This window comes from Mobula birostris, chromosome 20, assembly GCF_030028105.1.
Source record: "Mobula birostris isolate sMobBir1 chromosome 20, sMobBir1.hap1, whole genome shotgun sequence".
In the NCBI taxonomy this organism is placed as follows: domain Eukaryota; kingdom Metazoa; phylum Chordata; class Chondrichthyes; order Myliobatiformes; family Myliobatidae; genus Mobula; species Mobula birostris.
In genome coordinates this window covers 60,314,558-60,335,241 of record NC_092389.1, presented here as the reverse complement: position 1 = coordinate 60,335,241, position 20,684 = coordinate 60,314,558, and the positions used below count along the sequence as shown (strand labels likewise).

At 44.9% G+C, this 20,684-nt stretch overlaps 2 protein-coding genes, 1 long non-coding RNA gene and 1 pseudogene across 4 annotated transcripts in view; 2 read left to right on the top strand and 2 right to left on the bottom strand.

Annotated features, from left to right (window-relative positions):
• The window catches only part of LOC140185019 (uncharacterized), a 777,523-nt gene that overhangs the window by 450,130 nt on the left and 306,709 nt on the right, over positions 1-20,684 (bottom strand). The gene's annotated exons all lie outside the window — the stretch shown is intronic.
• The window catches only part of LOC140185475 (uncharacterized), a 240,726-nt gene that overhangs the window by 103,675 nt on the left and 116,367 nt on the right, over positions 1-20,684 (top strand). The gene's annotated exons all lie outside the window — the stretch shown is intronic.
• On the top strand, positions 1,263-17,318 carry LOC140185405 (uncharacterized). 2 transcript variants are annotated; one of them, XR_011882609.1, is made up of 3 exons: positions 1,263-1,764; positions 6,684-14,608; positions 16,890-17,318. It is a non-coding gene; the product is annotated as an uncharacterized lncRNA (long non-coding RNA). The 2 variants fall into 2 exon arrangements; XR_011882610.1 differs by having other exon boundaries at positions 1,313-1,764; positions 6,684-6,825; positions 16,890-17,316.
• On the bottom strand, positions 6,635-19,054 carry LOC140185280 (zinc-binding protein A33-like; annotated as a pseudogene).

The following is a 20,684-nucleotide window of genomic DNA, read 5'->3' as shown; positions in this document are numbered from 1 at the left end:
AAGTCACCCTGCATTCTCATAACATCCTCCTCACATTTCACACTGCCACTCAGCTTTGTGTCATCTGCAAATTTGCTAATGTTACTTATAATCCCTTCATCTAAATCATTAATGTATATTGTAAGTAGCTGTGGTCCCAGCACCGAGCTTTGCGGTACCCCACCAGTCACTGCCTGGCATTCTGAAAAGGACCAGTTAATCCCTACTCTTTGTTTCCTGTCTGCCAACCAATTTTCTATCCATGTCAGTACCCTACCCCCAATACAATGTGCTCTAATTTTGCCCACTAATCTCCTATGTGGGACCTTATCAAAGGCTTTCTGAAAGTCCAGGTACACTACATCCACCGGCTCTCCCTTGTCCATTTTCATAGCTACACCCTCAAAAAATTCCAGAAGATTAGTCAAGTGTGATTTCCCCTTTGTAAATCCATGCTGACTCAGACCAATCCTGTTACTGCTATCCAAATGTGCTGCTATTTCATCTTTTATAATTGACTCCAGCATCTTCCCCACCACTGATGTCAGATTATCTGGTCCATAATTCCGTTTTCTGTCTCCCTCCTTTCTTAAAAAGTGCGATAACATTAGCTACCCTCCAATCCACAGGAACTGATCCTGAATCTATAGGACATTGGAAAATGATTACCAATGCGTCCACAATTTCTAGAGCCACCTCCTTAAGTACTCTGGGATGCAGACCATCGATCCTGGGGATTTATCAACCTTCAGTCCCATCAGTCTATCCAACACCATTTTCTGCCTAATGTGAATTTCCTTCAGTTCCTCCGTTACCTTAGGCCCTCTGGCCATTATTACATCTGGGAGATTGTTTGTGTCTTGCCTAGTGAAGACAGATCGAAAGTACCTGTTGAACTCGTCTGCCATTTCTTTGTTCCCATAATAAATTCACCCGTTTCTGTCTTCAAGGGCCCAACTTTGGTCAGAATTATTTGTTTCCTCATCACATATCTAAAGAAGCTCTTACCGTCCTCCTTTATATTCTTGGCTAGCTAACCTAATCTTTTCTCCCCGTTTTGCCTTTTTAGTTATCTTCTGTTGCTCTTTAAAAGTTTCCCAATCCTCTGGCTTCCCGCTCATTTTTGCTATGTTATAATTCTTCTCTTTTATTTTTATACTGTCCTTTACTTCCCTTGTCAGCCACCGACGCCCCTTACTCCCCTTCGGATCTTTCTTCCTCTTTGAATGAACTGACCCTGCACCTTCTGTATTATTGCCAGAAATGCCTGCCACTGGTGCGTGGGGCCCTTCACAATACTGTTAGCTTTGCGGGGCAGCGTGTGGTGTAAATGTCTGTAATCAGCGGGGCCTTCTGGGAGTTGTAGTCATACTCCTCGCCTCCGCGCACGCTCCCTGCAAACACATTTTTCCTCAGCCACCACAAGCTTTGCCGGAACGGACTGACTGAGGCGACGAAGGGGAACCGCGCCCGTCCTTGTGGACGCCGAGTTCGGCGACCATCGACAACAGCGACTCGCTGAACTTCGCCATGGCCATGGAGCGGAAGAGGAGGGGCGGAACATGGGGCAGATTTCCACCAGCCTATCGTAGCGCAGACCCACCACTAACCCCTGCTTTCAGTGGCTACAGTGGATGTCGGTCAAATGAGAACTCAGACGGTGATTAGTTAATATGAACGTCAGTCAGCCTTCTGTCCTGACGCGCTTCAGTTTGGATTTACTGTATATCGGGGACTGGAAGCCGATATATTTGAATGTGTTTGGTAAAACAAATTGGGAGAAATGTAAGTTTTTATGTGACGATGCATCAGTCTCCGAGTAACACTATTAATAATAGAAGGGCACAGGCCGTGATGAGGAAGGCGGTGATTTACTGGAATTATATTGAGATAATATTTGAAGGGATATTAAACTTGGAGATGTTTGCGATGTGGTTAAGGAAATGGGGGGATTTGAAATGATCATATTATTCCAGTGTTGATTAATGAGGGCAAAATGATTGTGACTGAAACAGGGGAGGTTGTGTTACTGGCTGGGTCATTTGCTGTCATTCAAAATCAAGACCATTTAAGTGAAGAAGTTAAACAATGTAGGGATATGTTTTTCAGTGAATAAATACCCTGATGTGTTGGAACCCAGTCATAGTATCACTGATGTAGAGTTTTCTTTGCAGAAATTTAAGAAATCTATTATTAATTCAGGTCAGGCACCCCAGGAAAGTGTGATATATGTAATTGTAATTCTCTCTTGTGAAAATATTAAATTTTTGAATTCTGTTTGGAGATCAGGCCATCTTCTTCCCTCATGCAATATGGCAGCAGTTGTGCCTGTTCTGAAACCTGGGAGATCCCCGTCTGATCCTTCTCGTTTTGGGCCTATATCGTTAATGTCTCATTCATGTAAACTGATGGAATGTATGGTAATCGAGTGCTTGAGTTATATTTTGGAAAAGAGAGGTGATATAGCATTTTATCAGAGTGGATCTTGGAAGGGCAGAAAAACATTAGATTCAGTTTTAGATTTGGAAGATGATATTAGGAAAGCACAGTTAAATAAAGATGTTGTAATAGCAGTATTATTTGCTATTGTTACCACATATGATATGTTATGGACGGAAGGACTTTTGATCAAATTTTGGAGATTAGGAATGAGGGGAGATTGCATAATTTATCTGAGTTTTTTATTTGGACGGACTGTGCAGGAATGGGTGGGCACATGATATGAAATTATATGATTAAATTCTTGAGGAATAGTCTGTCATAAGTTTTCCAGACATGCGGATGGATAAAAAACTGACATGGAAGCACCCTATCAGTAAAATAATTTATATGTGTGGCTATCCTAGGGTGCAACAGGAAAATCTTTGTTGATTTTCTATATTTGTTTAATTCAATCTGTTCTTGATTCTGGCTATGTGGCTTAAGGATCAGCTTCATCTTCAACTTTATTCTGTTTGGGTGTGATACCAGCACAGGCTTTAAGATTGTGTTGTGGTGCAGAAAGGTCGTCTCCTGTTTCGGCTTTACTGGTTGAACTGGGACAATTGTCCTCACAATGACAGAGGGTGAAGTTGCTGTTAACATACTGGATTAATTTGAGAGGTAAAGAAATATCATCATGTTAAAGGTGTGCTAGAGGACTGTTGGGAACATCACAAGAAGAATGTTTTTAGTTTTGGGTGGCTGGGTTCTTATCAAGCTGGGAATATGGGTGTATTGGATGATACAACATGTCCCACTGTAGCTTCCTCTGTAGCACCAGCTTGTTTTTCCAATGACTTCAGTTGATGTTCGGTAACACAATAGGATTATGTTCTGCCTGAGAGTCTGCTGGTTCATCGGTATATTAATGAAAGTTGTTATCATACGGTAACCATTTTTATAGATGGATGAAATGATAATTTAACTGGGAATGTTGGTGTGGCTGTTTTCTTTCTTTGTGTCTGAATTGCAGGTAATGATAAAGAAATGACTTACCAGCCACTAATCAGTAAACGAAGCATAATTCATTGTCATCCTTTTAGGCTTACAGTGGGTGGAAGAAATTGGTCCGTGCAAATTTGTAATTTCTTCAGAATCCTTTTCGGTTTTGATAAGACTTAAAACAGGTTATTCTAGCAGTAGGTCAGATTTGCCTTTAGAAACTCATCAAACAGTATTTCATATACAAGGTTTGGTTCATATGTCTACACATTATGGATCCTGCACAGCGCACTGTTAAGGGAAATGATCAGGCTGACTGTTTAGCAAAAACACCTGTTAAAAGTTCAGCTGTGGAAATCAACCTTCCACTTAGCAAATCAGAAGCTAAGGGTTAAGAATTAGTGGCTTATGGCAAGACTTGTAAGATAATGGACACAAGGACAGACACCTTTACAGAATACATAAACCTGTTGGGTTTATAGAAGAAGGCCTGAAAACAAGAAGGGGGAAGGAATTATATTGACAGAACTTGGAATTGTCCACACTATGCTTAATTATACCTTGTATCTAATTGCAAAACTTCATTCTGTGTCATGTACATTTTGACATTATGAAACTGTTAAACACATACTATTTCAGCCTGAAGCGTATCAGGCTGAAAGATCAATTGCAGTCTCAGTATGAACTTTGGGGGCCAGATGGGAGTGACGTTAAGCTAATTCACAGCATTTACTGGGAAAAGGCATGTAATAATGGTAATGTCACAATTGTAATGAGGGATTTCAATATGCAAGGGGATTGGGAAAATCAGGTTGGTGTCAGATCACAAGAGAGGGAACTTGTTGAATGCCTACGAGACGGCTTTTCAGAGCAGCTTGTGCTTGGACCGACTTGGGGAAAGGTCACCCTTCATTGGGTGTTGTACAATAACCCTGACCTTATTCAGGAGCTTAAAGTAAAGGAACCCATCAGAGGCAGTGATCATAATATAATTGAATTCATACTGCAATTTCATAGGGAGAAGCTTAAGTCACATGTATCAGTCTCACAATGGAATAAAGGGAATTACAGAGGCATGAGAGAGGTGAATTGGCGGAGGATACTGGTGGGAGGACGGTGAGCAGAGGTGGCTGAAGTATCTGGGAATAGCTCACAAGGTGCAGGATAGACATGTCCCACAGAAGAAGTTCTCAAGTGGCAGGGGTAGGCACCCGTGGCTGACAAGGGAAGTTAGGGACTGCTTAAAACCTGAGGAAATGTCATATAAGGTAGCACAAGTGAGTGGGATGCTGGATTATTGGATTCTTTGAAAATCCAAAAAAAGGCAACTAACAAGCAATAAGAACGTTAAAGATGAAATATGAGGCAAATGAGCCAATAATAAAATAAAGCTGGACACTCAGAGTTTTTTTTCCCAGTTAAATAAGGAGTGAAACGGAGACGAGAGTTGCCATTGGACGACTGGAAAATGATGCTGATGGGGGACGAAGAAATGGCAAATGAACTTAATGAATACTTTGCAACAATCTTCACTGTGGAAGACACAACAGGATTGAGTGACTTTGCTGTTACAAAGGAAAAAGTGCTGGACAAACTCAAAGGTCTTAAGGTGGATGAGTCATCTGGACCAGATGGACTACATCCCAGAGTCCTCAGGGATGTTGAAGAGATAATGGATGCATTGGTCACGATCTTTCAAGAATCACTTGATCCTGGCATGGTCCAGGAGGACTGGAAAATAGAAAATTGCACATTTCAGAAGGGAGAAAGGCAAAAGAAAGGAAATTATAGGCCAGTTAACCGAACCGCAGTAGTTGGGATAGTATTGTAGTCTTTTTTTGAGGAGGAGTTTTCAAGGTATTTGGAGACTGATGATAAAATAAGTCAATGTCAGCATGATTTCTGTGAAAGAAAACCGGGCCTAACAAACCTTTAGAGGTCTTTGAGGAAGTGAAGAGGAGGGTGGACAAATGAGAGGCAGTGGATATCATTTACTTGGATTTTCAGAAGGCCTTTGATAAGGTAGCACACACGAGGCTGCTGAACACGATAAAATCCTATGGTATTACAGGAAAGATACTGGCATGGACAGAGGAATGGCTGACAGGCAGGAGGCAGCGAGTGGGAATAAATAGGGCTTTTTCAGGTTGGCTGCCAGTGACTAGTGGTGTTCCTCAGGGGTCAGTGTTGGGACTGCTACATTGTTTGTCAGTGATTTAGATAATGTAATTGATGGCTTTGTGGCAAAGTTTGTGGATGATGCAAAGAAAGGTGCAGGGGTAGGTAGTAGTGAGGAAGCAATACGATTACAGCAGGACTTGGACAAATTGGAAGAAGTGTTAAAAACATGGCAGATTGAATACAGTGTTGGGAAATATATGATCATGCATTTTGATCCAAGGAATAATATTACTCAGTATTATTTAACTAGACAGAAAATTCACAGGTGCCAGGGACTTAGGAGTTCTCCTGCAAGAGTCCCAGAAGGTTATTTCATATTTTGAGTCTGTGATAAAGAAGGGAAATGCAATGCTGGCTTTTCTCTGAAGGGGAATAGAATATTTAAGCAAGGAAATAATGCTGAGCATTTATAAGACACAAGTTAGGCTGTACTTGGAGTTTAATCAACGTTTTGGGTCCCATATCTTAGAGAGGAAAGGGGAGTCTCATTGAAACCTACCGAGTGTTGAACGGACTAGATAGAGTGGATGTGGAGAGGTTGTTTCATGTGGTGGGGATACCCAGACTAGAGGACACAGTCTCAACATTGAGGGGACCTTGTGAACAGAGGTCAGGAGGAATATTTTTAGCCAGAGAGTAGTGACCCTGTGGAATACTCTATCACAGACTGCGGTGGAGGTCAAGGCTGTGGGTATATTTAAGGCGGAGGTTGATCATTTCCTGATCGATCAGGCCATCAAAATACATGGAGAGAAGGCAGGTGTATGGGGTTGAGTGGGATCCGGGATCAGCCATGATGGAATGGCGGGGCGGAGTCGATGGGCTGAACGGTCTAATTCTGCTCCTGTGTGTTATGGTCTGACCAAGATTCACCCTGACCACCCTCCCCCAGTCAGCACCGCCCCCACTTGTCCCATTTAACCTGTCTCAGTGAAGGTGGACTTTAGGACCCGGGGGAGCTCAGGACCCGCCGCCCCGCGGCTGCTGCTGAATCTGCGGTGTTTCTGTTCCGTTGTCGGATGCGGTGAACGAGTTAAAATTAACGGATCGATAATTCTCATCTCGTGTTTATTTCACTCTCCGCACATTTATATTTACAGGGACTTTACTCCTGACACCGGTCCCAGGACCCGACCCGATTACAGACCCGGAGCGGAACCGGAGCAGATTCTCAGCCACTGGTTTACATTCCGAGGCCAGAAGAGAGGATAAAGTTTCCCCGTGAATTTATTCCCAGTGAAGGTGTGGAGATGGGACTTGGTCTCCGCGTTGTAAAATGAAACTGTCCCGGACTGGTAACTGAGATAAACTCCCACCCTCCCGGGGATGGGACCGGCAGGGAGACGGGGCCCAGGGGAGGGGAACACGTCACAATCCCGATGTAACACGTCACCATCCCGCCCGATGACCCAGAATCCGGTCTCCGGTCTCAGTCTGACCCATCCCTTCCTGTCCACAGACTCTGCGGCAACTCCCAGACACCAGAACCGATTCCCCGTCACCTCCACCTCCCAGTAATGAATACCCGATGTGAATCCCTCCGATCCCAGCACACAAGCCCAGACTGTGAATCTCTTCCCGGTGTCAGGGAGATTCTTCAGGGTCCGGGTCCATCTCACACTCTTCCGATCCTCAGACACCTCGAGACACGGACTCGCCGTTTCCACATCCAGGGTGACAGAGACTGGGGGGAGAAGCAGAGAATTAGAGAGTCCCCGGGGATCGGGGGGAGACTCGGGCAGCGCTGCCCCGGGGATCGGGGGGAGACTGGGGCAGCGCTGCCCCGGGGATCGGGGGGAGACTCGGTCAGCGCGGCCCCGGGGACCAGTGGAAAGGCCGCTAGGCCTCAGGCGCAGTCGGATGGCCGACAGGAACCTTTCCCGAGGTTTGAAAGACGAAAGCGGATGGACAACTAAAGTCTCCCCAAGGGTTTCCGCTGGACGGAGAGCAGAGATTTCCCGATCAAACAGACACAAAATGCTGGAGGAACCGAACGGGTCAGGCAGCATGTGTGGAGAGAGATGGACAGTCTACATTTCAGGTCGACATCTTCCCTCATGAACGGAAATACATAGGGGAGATAAACAGCAGAAACTAGAGCGGGATAGGGATGGATTAAGATGGGCAGGGGCTGGGTGACTGGATTATCAGGAGGTCACAGAGTTTCTTCGGCCCAACTTGTTCGTGCCGAGCAGCTTCCTTTAATGAGCTAGTCCCATTTGTCCATTATTCCTTTCACCTTTCTTATCCACGTACCTGCCAAGATCTATTTTAAAACATTCTCCCTGTACCCATCTCTACAGTTGACCAAGGGCCCCCTGTAAACAGAGATAACCCTCTTCCCCTTCCACTTTATCTTTTCCGTTACTGATTTTTCACCTGGAGCCTACCAGCCTTCTCCTTCCCACCCGCCCCCCCCCCCCCCACCTTCTTTATTGGGCCTCTGCCCCTTCCCTCTACATCCTGACGAAAGGTTTCGGCCTGAAACGTGAACCGATCTTTTCCACGGATGCTGCCCGACCTGCTGAGTTCCTCCAGTATGTTGTGAGTGTTGCTTTAACTCTCTTCCCTGTCCACTGTACCATGAATTTTAGTGTCACCCATAAACCTACTAATTATGTCACCTACATTATCATCCAAATCATTAGTATGATTGACAAACAACCGCGGCCCCAGCACCGACCTCTGCAGGTCACAGGCCTCCAGTCCTCTGTGTTTAAGAGACACTTGGACAGACACTTCAATAGGCAAGGCACAGAAGGAGACTGACCTAATGCTGGCCAATGCGATGAATGTAGATGGGTAAATAGGTCAGCACAGAGGTGATGGGTCGAAGGGCACATTTCAATGCTGTACGGCGATGGCTCTGTGAACTGAATGGATAAGAACCCCCAAACCCCTTCCCCCGACGGGTGCTGAGAATTCCAAACAGACAGTGACCCCTGACCCTTGACTCCTCAGACAGGGAAACATCCTGGCTGCATCCTTGCTGCCAGTTGACTCCTGAAAGAATTTTGTGCTTCCCTGAGATCTCGTCTCATTCTTCTGAACAGGGAACAGGGAACAGAGAACATAGAACAGTACAGCACAGGAACAGGCCCTTCATTCAATGTTAACATTCATTTGTGAGTGGGGAGTGTGAAGATTCGAGACAGTAAAGGGAGTGATAACAGGAACCAGTAGGGGAGAGATGAATGGCAGATTGAACCAGAGCCAGGTGAGGGAGGGATGCAAAGCCTGTGGGCAAACTGTGTGCATAGACGTAACGAGTAGCTGGAGGGGGACAAAGATGGAGATGAGGATCCATTTGTCCCCTTTCCCACAACCCCATCACCCGCAGCCCCTCATTAGGACAGGGGAAGTATTTGCAGGGACCCTTAAACAACACGGGTTCTGATGCAGGGTTTCATCCCAAACTGTCAACTCCAGTCTTTGTTGTTCTGCAATTATCACTGCTTGTGTCCCCTTCCAATCTACTTTGCCCAGCAACTCCCTCAAGCCTCTGCAACTAACTTTACTCCTCTCTGACTCATCTCCCTTTCCATCTCATGATACATCTGACTTTATCTCCCTGTCAAACTCTGGCGTGAATTCTATCATTTTATGATCACTGCTTCCTAACAATTTTTTTACCTTAAGCTCGCAAATCATATCTGGTTCATTATAAAAATCCCACTCCAGAATTGCCTTTCTCCCATCGGGCTCAACCACAATCTGTTCTAAAAAGCCATCTTGGGGGCATTCTACAAATTTCCTCTCCTGGAATGCAGCACAACATGATTTTCCCAATCTACATGCTGTTGAATCCCCCCATTCCGACCTTCACTGTGCCCTTTTTCCATCTCCTGGTGTGATTTGTATCCCATTTCGATCCAGGCTACTATTTGGAGGGCTGTATATAATTACCATCAGGGTCTTTTTACCCTTGCAGTTTTTTAACTCTACCCACAATGACTCAACATCTTCCAATCGTATGTCACCTCTCTCTAAGGATTTCATTTCACTTTTTGCCAACAGACCCTCCCCATCCCCTCTGCCTACCTGCCTGTCCTTTGAATACAAGGTGTATCCTTGGATGTTGGGCTTCAACCAGCATCTCCTTTCAGCCACAACTCAGTGACGCCAACAAAGTTATACCTGCCAATCTCTACCTGTGCTACAACATCATCTACCTTATTCCGTATGCTGGAGCATTCAACTATAACACCTTCAGTCCTGCATTCATCAGCCTATTCGACACTGTCCACAGGAACTTAAGCAAGGTCTTTGATGTCAATTACAGACCACACTGGGGGTATTCTCTGCATTTCCGCTTCCCTGAATATGAGGAAAAATAGAAACATAGAAAACCTACAGCAAAATACAGGCCCTTCGGCCCACAAAGCTGTGCTGAACATGCCCCTACCTTAGAACTACCTAGGCTTTACCCATGGCCCTCTATTTTTCTAAGCTCCATGTAGCCATTCAAGAGTCTCTCAAAAGACCCTGTCGTTTCCGCCTGCACCACCACTACCGGCAGCCCATTCCGCGCACTCACCACTCTGTGCGTGAAAAAAACTTGGACAGGTACATAGATGGGAAATGGTTAGAGGGATATGGGCAAACACACACAAACGGGACATGCTCAGGAAGACATCTTAGTCTTGCAGATGGATGAGTGGGTCGTTGGTTAAACATCCATCAAACCCTCCCAGATCATCATCCTGAGCAATCTCACCCCGGAGTCTGTCTGTGAACTGTTGATGTGACGTCACATCAGAGGGCAGCTCAATGCCTCAGAAAGACTGGGTAAGGAGCACAGATTTCATTCCTAAATGGGAATTTGTGCCTGTCTCTTTGACCGTGTGTCACACTCTGATATTATGTGTGTGTTTATGTGTTGATTGTGGTAAATATCAGTGTGTTTGTGTGTACACATTGAGGGAGAGTGTGCACATTGAAATATTTGTATGTCACTGTGTGTCATCACATGTCTGGTGTGTGCTGACAATGTGTGACAAGTGTGAGTTGTTTAAATAAGTAAATTACCGTGTCTGAAGAGAATAGTTTCCAGGTTACTGAGGGAAATAACAACGTACATTGCTGAGACTCTGACTACAATCTGCCAATTCCTCTTGTGTATGTGTGTGGGGGAGTTTTGCCAGGCCGGTTATGCTGTGTGTGCTTCTCCCGAAATGAAATCTTGAAAAATGTCAATGCTGGTTGGTGTGTCTGGGCTCATTCTCACAATGCTTCAATGTAGTGGTTTGATAACCATAAGACCATAAGATATAGGAGCAGAATTAGGCCATTTGGCCCATCGAGTCTGCTCCACCATTCAATCATGGCTGATCCTGTTTCTCTCCTCCTCAACCCCACTCCCCGGCCATCTCCCCACAACGTTTGATACTGTGTTCAAACTCTGTTTCTAAATAGACACGCCTTTATCGTGAGGCTGTGCCCTCTTGTCCTAGACTCCCCCACCATGGGAAACATCCTTTCCACATCTTCTCTGTCTTGGCCTTTCAACATTCAAAAGGTTAAAATGAGATTCCCCCCTCATCTTTCTAAATTCCAGTGAGTACAGGCACTGAGCTATCAAATATTCCTCATATGATAACCCTTTCATTCCCGGAACCATCCTTGTGAACCTCCTCTGAACACTCAACTATACCAGCACATCTTTTCTTAGATGAGGAGCCTAAAACTGTTCACAATACTCAGGGTGAGGCCTCACCAGTGCCTTATAAACCCTCAGCATCACATCCCTGCTCTTGTATTCTAAACCCCTTGAACTGAAACAATGGATTTACCTTTCCCACAAATGACTCTACCTGCAAGTTAACCTTCAGGGTGTTCTGCAGAAGGACCCCCAGGTCCATTTCCATCTCAGATTTTTGGATTTTCTCCCCATTTAAAATAATCTGCATATTATGTCTACTACCAAAGTACATGACCATGAATTTTCCAGCATTGTATATCCTACCAACCAGCCAATGCTCTGACCATACCAATAACATTTCTGTAATACCGTGGGCTCTTAACTTGGTAAGCAGCCTCATGTGTTCAAACTTGTCAAAGGCCTTCTGAAAGTCCAAATATACAACATGCACTACAACCCCTTTATCTACCCTACGTGTAATCTCCTCAAAGAATTCCAACAGGTTTGCCAGGCAAAATATTCCCTAAAGGAAGCCATGCTGACTTTTCCTATCTTGTCCAGTGTCACCTCGTATTCCATAACCTCATAATTAACAATTGACACTAATGTCTTCCCAACCACAGAGGTGAGGCTAACTGGTCTATAATTTCCTTTCTGTTGCGTTCCTCCTTACTTATAGAGTTGAGTGACATTTACAGTTTTCCAGTCCTCTTGCACCACACCAGAGCCCAATGATTTTTGAAAGATCATTTCAAATACCTCCACAATGTCTACCGTTACCTCTTTCAGAACAATAGGGTGCAGTTCATCTGGTCTGAGTGACTTATGTCCCTTTTTGAGCACCTTCTCCCTTGTAACAGTAACTGCACTCACTTCTCTTCCCTCGCACTCTTCAACATCTGGCACAGTGCTACTGTCTTCCACAATGAAGACTGATGCAAAATACTCATTTAGTTCATCTGCCATCTCTTTGTGCCTCGTTATTATATCTTCAACCTTATTTTCTAGTGGTCCTATATCCACTCTCATCTCTATTTTATTTTTTACAATACTTGAAAAACAATATGATATTGTTTGCTCACTTGTTTTACAAAGACAGGTGTGTAAAAAGGGCCTGAAGGATCATTGGAGACCCGAGTCACCCCAACCACAAACTGTGCTGGTTGCTACCGTCTGGGGAATGTACCCTAGCATAAAAACCCCAACAGAGTCCAGGGACAATTTCTTCCACCAGGCCATCAGCCTGCTTAACTCATGCTGAGGTAACTGTATTTCTACGTTATATTGACAAGCATGTTCTACATGTAGTTTATCATGAAGAGAAGAAGAAGAAAACCCTTAACTCCGAGTGGAGTCATCGGGATGCTGTCATGATGGCGTTTTTTAAGCCGGCTTTCTTATTCTTACGAGGCCGCGTTGCTAGCTCGACGCTCAACCCAGCACGGATACTGTAAATGGCACATTGAGACGGAGACATAACGTAAAGAATTTTACTGCTCGTTCATATGAAGAATGCAAGTAACAGTCAGTTCAATTCAATTTAATATTTCATTTTTCTCCTCTTAATCATTCTTTCAGTTCCTCTCTGTAGGTATTTAAAAGCTTCCCAATTCTCTGGCTCCTATTAATTTTTACTTTGTTGTGTGCCCACTCTTTTGCATTTACATTAGCTTGTCTTCACTTGTCAGCCATTTTGCCATTTGAGTATTTATTGATTTTTGGAATACGTCTATCCTTCACCTTCCTCATTTTGCCAGAAACTGACACCATTTCTGACAAATATACTTTGGCCAACTCCTTTCTCAGACCACTGTATTTATTTTATCCTCTGATTACTACAACGTCAAACATTACTTTCTGCTGATCAAATTTCAGGTTGAACTCAGTCATCTTGTGAGCATTCTGTCCTAAGGGTTCTTTTACCTAATCACCTCTGGTTCAATACATAACACCCAATCCAGCAGAGCTGTTCCCCGAGTAGGCTCAATGACAAACTGCTCGATAAAACATCACACAGCATTCAACAAATTCACTCTCTTGAGATCCATTACCAACCGGATTTTCCCAATTGTCCTGCAAGTTGAAATCTCCCATGACTATTATAACATTGTCCTTTTCATCAGCCTTTTCTATTTCCAGTTGTAATCGGTGGTCCACATCCAGCTACTGTTGGGATCCTGTATGTGACTGTCATCAGTGTCATTTTTACTTTTGCTGTTCCTTCACTCAATCCACAAGGATTCAATATCTTCCAATCCTATGTCACATCTTTCTACCAATTTACCAGGAGAGCCATGCCACCCCATCACCCTCCCTTCCTATACCACCGATACATTGTGTAACCTTGGACATTCAGCTCCCAACTACAACCATCCTTCAGCCACGATTCAGTGATGGCTACAACACCATACCTGACAATCTGTAATAGTGCAACAAGATCATTCACCTTATTTCTCATACTCCATGCATTGAGATATAACACTTTGTGTAGTGTATCTGCTACCCATTTTATTCTGCATCCCTGATGCACTGATACTCACCCTGCTGGCTGCAATTTTGTCCTTGTACCTGTCCGCCCTATCTGACAGTCTGACTGCATGATATCTTTGCATTTTTACTATCAGTCCTGTCGCTTCACTCGTTCCCAACCCTACCCCCTACAACCAAATTACAGACGATTCTCACTTCAAATTGGAACTTAATTAAACAAGGAGAAATGAATCTTTGTAAGTTTTACCTCGATTAACGGCATCAAGTGTTTCTCTCAGCACTGTGTTTAACAAATAGGGGTGATGGAATTTTTCAAACGGTTGGGCCTCATCTGTCACTGACAATTCCTGGACATCGTCATTAATCCTGTAAATATTAAACTACTTGTTATAAACTGCTAGTTTGAACTATACCGATTTTCAATAAAGAGTATGTCCTACCTCCTGTTCCGACGAGCTTCCTCCTGAAATAAATCAAACATAAATCTGATTAGACTTGGACTTACGGCCCACATCATGAATTTCATCCAAGTCATGACAAGGTGTTGAAAATTCCCACTCCTACGGTAACTCACAAACACAACCAATACAGAACCACCGGTTAAATTACAGGGAAAGTTCCTGAATGTCAGACCATTATTAAGAGGATGAAACTTACAGGGAAGACAGGACAGGTTGTGTATTTTCATCTGGATAGACATTAGGGTGATAAGATGTAGGAATTTAAGATCAATGATGGATTTAATTGTGTGCAGGGGTGAGGGATGTACCTCTATTTATGGGAAGAATTGTGGAAGATGAAGTTCAGATGGATTTTAATAAATCCCAGAAGAAATTTAGTGAAGAGGAACTCGCTGCCATTGGAGTGGTTGAAGCGGAACAGCAGAGATTGAATGTAATGGGAAAACTGTATTGTATCATTTCTTAATGCATGCATTACTAAATGAAAATGAAAGAGGACTACGTGTCTTCATAATCTAAAAAAAAACTGGATAAACACGTGAGGGACCATGGAGTTCAGGGCACTGTTGCTGGGTGTGGGAAGAGAATTCTGAAACAGGGAAATTGTTAGAGGATGATGGACCGAATGGCCTGTTTATGATGGAGACCGGATGAGATGTACCCCCGGCCACTGTGGGCGGGCGAGGGAGAAGATTGCTGAGCCTCTGGCGATGATCTTTGCATCATCAATGGGGACGGCAGACGTTCCGGAGGATTGGAGGGTTACAGATGCTGTTCCCTTATTCAAGAAAGGTAGTAGAGATAGCCCAGAAAATTATAGACCAGTGAGTCAACTTCAGTGGTTGGTAATTTGATGGAGAAGATCCTGAGAGGCAGGATTTGTCAAAGGCAGTTCGTGCCTTACGACCCTGATTGAATTTTTTGAGGATGTGACAAAACATATTGATGAAGGTAGAACAGTAGATGTAGTGTAAATGGATTTCAGCAAGGGATCCCAGCGGACATTGATTTGTGCAACCAGAATTGGCTTGCCCACAGAAGGCAAAGAGTGGTTGTGGACACGTCATATTCTGCATGGAGGTCGGTGACCAGTGGTGTGCCTCAGAAATCTGTTCTGGGACCCCTTCTCTTTGTGATTTTTATAAATGACCTAGATGAGGAAATGGAGGGTTGGGTTAGTAAATTTGCTGATGACACAAAGCTTGGGGGTGTTGTGGATAGTGTGGAGGTCTGTCAGAGTTTACAGCGTGACAGTGATAGGATGCAAATCTGGGCTGAGAAGTGGCAGTTTGGAGTTCAAACCAGATAATGGTGAAATATGATGGCAGACTTTGGTATTAATGGTAAAACTCTTGGCAGTGTGGAGGATCAGAGGGATCCTGGGGTCCCAGTCCATAGGACACTCAAATCTGCTACACAAGTTGACTCTGTGGTTAAGAAGGGATTCGGTGCATTGGCCTTCATCAACCGCGGGACTGAGTTTAGGAGCCGAGAGGTAATCTCACAGCTATGTAAGAGCCTGTTCAGACCCCACTTGGAGTGCTGTGCTCAGTTCTGGTCGCCTCACGACTGGAAGGATGTGGAAACCATAGAAGGGGTGCAGAGGAGATTTACAAAGATGTTGCCTGGATTGGGGAGCATGCCTTATGAGAATAGGTTGAGTGAACTCGGCCTTTTCTCCTTGGAGCGACGGAGAATGAGAGGTGACCTGATAGAGCTGTATAAGATGATGAGAGGCCTTGATCGGAGTCAGAGGCTTTTTCCCAGGGCTGAAATGGCTAGCACGAGAGGACACAGTTTTAAGGTGCTTGGAAGTATGTACAGAGGAGATGTCAGGGGTAATATTTTTACGTAGAGAGTGCTGAATGTGTGGAATGGGCTGCCGACAACGGTACTGGATGCCAATACGATGGGGTCTTTTAAGAGACTCTTGGATAGGCACATGGAGCTCAGAAAGATAGAGGGCTATGGGTAAACCCTAGGTAATTCCTAAAGTAAGGACATGTTGGACTGAAGGGCCTGTATTGTGCTGTAGGTTTTCAATGTTTATATTTCTACGTCTCTAATGTGAAACTTATGTTAAATATTAAAGAAACATTGAATGTTTCCCTAACCTGATGAAAACCAGATATAGAGGATAAGTCTGATGTGTGGGTCACATTCTGTGTTTTCACGGATTGACAGAGAGACCCTCACACCCACCGCACCAAACACACTCACAGCCTGTGACTGGAACTGGGTGCTAATGGGAGATTTAGAGGATATTTAACGTGATAAGTAAGGACACAATCAGCAGCTCTGTGTTATGATCAGAATAAATTATTTCAGAGAAGTCTGCATTCTGTGCTGGATGTACAGAAGTTGTGGAAGTCCAGTTTTGGGACAACAACAACCCTGAATAGATGCATCAATTGTCCAGTGAAAAACAGTTTACTGCCATTTATTAATGCTGTGTGTAGGAGCGACGCATCTGTCTTCTGTCTTTGATAGCCCTGTCTGCATTGTTTTCTGTGTTACGTGATTGTTATAGTAACTAGTCACGTGTGTGGGGGCCTGGTAATAGTGAAGGGCATAAGTTACGTATTTGTGCTTTGTTCTGGGCAGTTTTGAGCTGAGGACGGACCAATATCGTATCGTTTGTTGACCGCTCCGTGGCTGATTAATTTATGATTAATTACGCTGATGTTTCATCGCTTCATGATTGTATCTTGCAGATGAAGGACTGAATACATATTTTTGACATTTTGGAAGGTTGTTATTGGAGTGACTGGAGGACTCGTCATACAATCATAACAATGTGTGTGACGTCGCCAACGGCAGCAATTGGCTTGTTAGAATTGGCCGCTGTGCTGTGTTTATTTCAAATATACCACTGTTCATTTAGTGCCCTTTGACAGAAACAAACTGAAATAAAATCCCTCACCTTCAGAAATATCACACTGTCTTTTTGATCCATCTGTTCCTTTAACCCAGTGATTTCCTCCTGAATTAACCTTATATGCTCTTGAATCTCACGAAGATTTTTCTCCATTGGATTGAGAATCCTCTTCTCTTCTTCCTTGAGATCCCTGAGTAAACTCTGCTCTTTCTCAGTGATAATCTGGCGCAGTTCAGCAAACTGGGATGTGACGTGGGACTGAAGGCTGTGTGACTGTTCCTGTCGAATGAAAGGTGAAGATGAATTTACTGTATTGTTATGTGTGTTTCTTTATGACATTAAGGAGACCATTCGGTCCATTAATGTCATGCTAGCTCTGAAACATTCCCATCAACCCCATTCACTTACGTTTTCCTGAAACCTATTCTCTCCATTGACCCATTAACTCCCACCTGATTCACATACACCCTCCCCCACCTTCACAGGGTTAATTGTATTTAACTATTCATGCAGCATGTCCGTGGAATGTGTCTGAAACTGTCGTAGTCACAGGGAGAACATGCAAACTCCACACAGACAGCACCAGAGGTCAGGATCGAACCCAGGTCACTGGAGCTGCGATACTCGGCTATTCTGCATTAAAGGGAGCAAAACTATACAGTAATATCAGAAATTCCACTCAGAAAGCCTCACCCGAACTCCGGAAATCTTCTCGTTCTGTTGCTGCTCCTTTTCCTGGAAGTCTGATTTCATTTTTGTGAGAGAGTCTAATGAAGAATTAAGCTGATCCTGGAAGTCAGAGAGAGAAGGAAATCGAAACAAAGATGGATCATAAGAAACAGGTGATCAAACCCGATCATCACACACAAAATGCTGGAGGAACTCAGTGAGTCAGGCAGCATCTATGCAGGGGAAATAAACACTCGACGTTTCGGGATGAGACCCTTCATTAGGACTGGGAAAGAATGGGGCAGAAGCCAGAATAAAACGGTTGGGGATGAGAACCAGCTGACAGGTGACGGGTGAGACAACGTGAGGGGGAACGTGGGGGAGGGTGATGAAGTGAGAAGCTGAGAGGGGACAGGTGGAAGAAGCAAAGAGCTGAAGAAGGATTCTGATACGAGATGAAAATCGGCCATGGAAGAAACGGGAGGAGCTGGGGCTGTTTGGGGCCCTGAATGGTGACGAGTGAGGAGGTTAGGAGTCAGGTGTAGCACTTGTCCCGCTTCCAGGTGTCAGAGCCAGGAGGGAGATCAGTGGGGAGGAGCGAGTGGATAAGGGCGATACGGTCCGGGGAGCGATTCCTACAGAGAGCGGAGAGTTGTGGGGTGTGGGATGGGCTGTGGGATGGATAGATGCAGGAATCTCGTTGGAGACGGCGGAAGTTGCAGAGAATGATGTGTTGGTTATGGAGGCTCGTGTGATGGCATATAGGAGAAAGGAAATGTGTTAAGTATTACATTAACGTTAGTTTTTACCATATAGATTTTAACAGCTTCTTTAATCGGTTTGAAGCGGTGCTCTCTGTGTTCCTCCGCCACTGCACAGATCACACAGATCAGCGACTTGTCCGTTTCACAAAACAGCTTCAGTTCTTCCTCATGTTCCTCGCAGTGAAGTTTACTTTCCTTCCCTTTCGGATTCAGGTTTAGATTTCGAACTTTCTCAGCCAGATTTGCTAAGGCCCGATTGGCCCTGAGGGTGCGATCAGCAATCTCCTCTCTACATTCCGGACAGGAGTTTCTCTCCTCCCTTTCCCAACACCGTGTTATACAAGAGCGACAGAAGTTGTGTCCACACTCCAGGATAACCGGATCAGTGAAGAAATCCAGACATACAGGACAAATTACCTCCTCGGTTAAACTCTCGGCCGGTGCTTTCGAAGCCATGTTAACTCCCGGCACTTCCTGATTCAGAACGCTTCCGCTTTCGGGGAGCTGCCGATCCCCTGCAGTACCGCGATTGTCCACTACACGCGCTGCAGACGCGGGGGGTGAACATGGTTTTGCTGGATGTGTTCAGTGGAAATTCTGGCCATTTCTATGTTTAGTGTGGGATCAAAAACACATTAAACAGGCAACAGATAAGAAAACGCGGCCATGGACTGTCTAAGCCCGGCTACGAGCGGAGAAGGGTTGGCTATACGGACAGCAACCCCATCTCGTAAAAACCTCGTGCGACAAAAATGTCAACTGAATCTCCAAAGGCCCCATCGCTGCGATCCGGAGGACCTTCACATGGAAGACGATTGAAGTCGTGTGATCATCCTCGGATTGAGGATGAGGAGAAATTTCCCCACCCACAGTGCAGTGAATATTTGGAGTATTCTCCTCAAGTTTTCTAAATTAAAAGGGCTGCTGCTGGCGGCCTGTGCCCTAGTGGGCGTGATGGGCTGAAAAAGCTGAACAGAAATTAAGCCGGAGAGAAGAGCCTGGTTCAGTCTGAGGCAGGGCTCGGGGGGAGTTCTAAAGACATGAGAGACTGCAGATGCTGGAATCTCTGGTGAGAAACATGATGCTGGAGGAACTGAGCGGGTCAGGCAGGATCTATGGAGAGAAATGTGCAATCAACTTTCCGGGTCGAGATCCTTCACCTGGACTTTCTCAACCCGAAATATCGATTGTCCATTTCCCTCCACAGATGCTGCGTGACCCGTTGAGTTCCTCCAGCAGCTCGTTTTTTCTAAAGCTTTCTCCAGGTCTAAAGAGAGTCAGAGTGGAGCGTAAAACGGTGGATTTGTGAACAGTGACGATAACTATTAAATTAGTTCATGTCAGGTGAGTGGGGATGTGGAGAGAATATTGTGCTATGCAGTGGTGATGACCGACCTGTGGCTGCAGGAAAAAGCACAGCACTGGACATTCTACGTCACAGGGTGGAAAATGATATTTGTTTTCGGCGAGGTCCTGATTTCAACAGCCCTTCGTGTGAAAAACTTCGTGACTGAACCCATGTCAGTCCCGTCTCCAACAGAAGCCCAGTCTCCCTCACTCTGGACACAGATCAGATGCTGATACTTCTTTGTATCAAAGTAAGCTTTATATAAAATATTCAGCATGATAAAACGTGCAGTGCCTTTCCCCAAAGAATTTACATTTGTCGTCTATGCCGTGTTTAGTGTTTTACATTCGGTAAAACCGATAGGACTGTTGTCGCGCATGTGCCCCCCCCCCCCGGGGATGTTTCACTCCTACACTAACTGGGAGGCTTCCTCAGCCGACCCGGCCCCTCCCGGTCCAGTACTAGAGGATCTCTATAGTTTCAATGGTGTCCCTGCAGCCTGGAATGTGCCAGTCGGCAGCATTCCTCCACGACAGGGATTCCCCAACTCTTTTATGCAAAAGACCAATTCCATTAACCTTGGACCCCAGGGTGGAAACCCCTGCTCTCCGGACATCTCGATATGATGACAGACCAACAATTTCCTGGCGTCTTTCACCGAGTTGATGATCTTCCAGCAGCACTTGCTGTCCGTTTTCCTGTGCGTCCAGGGAACAGCCCGAAGATCAGTGATCCTTCTGTAACGCAGCTGCTGTGGCACAGGCCCTTGCATCTTTCTCCACACATCTTCACCAGCCCACAGTCCGCAAAGAGCCGAGTGACCGTCTCGTCTCCACTGCAGTAATCTCGG